Below are 1404 nucleotides of genomic sequence, written 5' to 3'. Positions count from 1 at the left end.
TTTATTATCTGTTTAATTGATGCATTGATGATTGATTGTTATGTTTTACCCTGGAATATTGTTTATTGGTGAACCTATGCCCTAGGCTTTTCTTTCATTGATTTACCTCTTACTTTTATTCCTTCCTACTCTTACTTTTAGTAGTTTAATTACCCTTTTAATAATAATTTGGTTACTTGATAATTTAGATTGCTTTTAATTAATTAGGAATAAATTGACTTGTTTCCTTGTGGTTCGAGCCTTCTTCCCTATCTACATAATTAGTGGATTTAGGTTTTATTTTTTATTGGGTGAATACGACTTGAGCCTGTCAAATTTTGGCGATGTTGCCGGGGAAACGGTTTTATTTTTATTTTCTGATTATTTTTGTAGTCTAGATTATCCCCTCTTGTCTCAGAGAACGTTAGTTCTTTGAGGCAGTTCTCATATTTGTCTTTTAGCTCTTTGTTTATGCCCAGGTGTTCCAGATCAGGTTACATTCCATTCGATCCTGAGATCGAGCGCTCGTTTTATAGGTTAAAGAATCTTTATAGACAAATCCTGGCGGGTTCTGAGGAAGACAATAATCGAAGAGACCCTCTAACTGATTCTAGTGACTCAGAAATTCCTTCAGATCCAGAATCAGAAATGGCGACACCAAAGAAGCTCAGTGATTACTCGCAACAAAAGCTCATAGATTTTCCACACCTTACTCCCACTCCAGCCCTTGATGGAGTGCTATTTGAAATCAAACCCCAATTTATCACCATGATAGAGAGGAAGCAATTTAGTGGAGCTAAGGGTGAAGACCCTAATCTTCACATTGCAAATTTCTGTCAATATTGCAACACCATTAGACAAGCCGGGGTCACGCAAGACCAAATCAGGGAGATTCTTTTTCCCTTTTCATTATGTGGAAAAGCTAAATTATGGTTTAATGGTTTGAATAGAACTGCACTTGGTATTACTGACTGGGAAACTCTTGCCTTGAATTTTTATAATAAATATTACCCTGCAGAGAGAACAGCTGTACTAAGGAGTGCTATTTAGAACTTCGCCCAAGAGGCCGATGAAACTTTACATGAGGCTTGGGAGAGGTTCAAGGATCTACAGAGAGAATGCCCCCACCATAATCTAGCACGATGGCAATTGATCCAAGCTTTTTACAATGGACTTGGAAATTCATCTAGATCAGTTCTAGATTCTGCAGCTAGTGGGAGATTTATGAATCTAAATGTGGACGATGCAGGACAGGTTATAGAAGATATGGCAATACACAATTCCCAATACGAGAATCCGAGAGGGTTTGCTAATAAAGGAAAACATAATGTTGATTCTGTATCCTTTTTGCAAGCTCAGTTAACATCTATTTGTCAGAAATTAGATAATCTTACTGCTACTCCTAACTCTGTTTCTGTTGTTGCT

The 1404-nt window shown here is 37.4% G+C and overlaps 1 non-coding gene across 1 annotated transcript; it reads right to left on the bottom strand.

Annotated features, from left to right (window-relative positions):
* Window positions 1-1008: 1008 nt before the first annotated feature.
* On the bottom strand, window positions 1009-1115 carry LOC145577156 (small nucleolar RNA R71). The gene has a single exon (XR_014098643.1). It is a non-coding gene; the product is annotated as a small nucleolar RNA R71 (small nucleolar RNA).
* Window positions 1116-1404: the final 289 nt, after the last annotated feature.

The sequence above is a fragment of the Chenopodium album genome, chromosome 13 (genome assembly GCF_948465745.1).
Source record: "Chenopodium album chromosome 13, dcCheAlbu1.1, whole genome shotgun sequence".
Classification (NCBI taxonomy): domain Eukaryota; kingdom Viridiplantae; phylum Streptophyta; class Magnoliopsida; order Caryophyllales; family Amaranthaceae; genus Chenopodium; species Chenopodium album.
The sequence above is the reverse complement of the archived record's forward strand: the minus strand, read 5'-3'. Positions and strand labels throughout refer to the sequence as shown.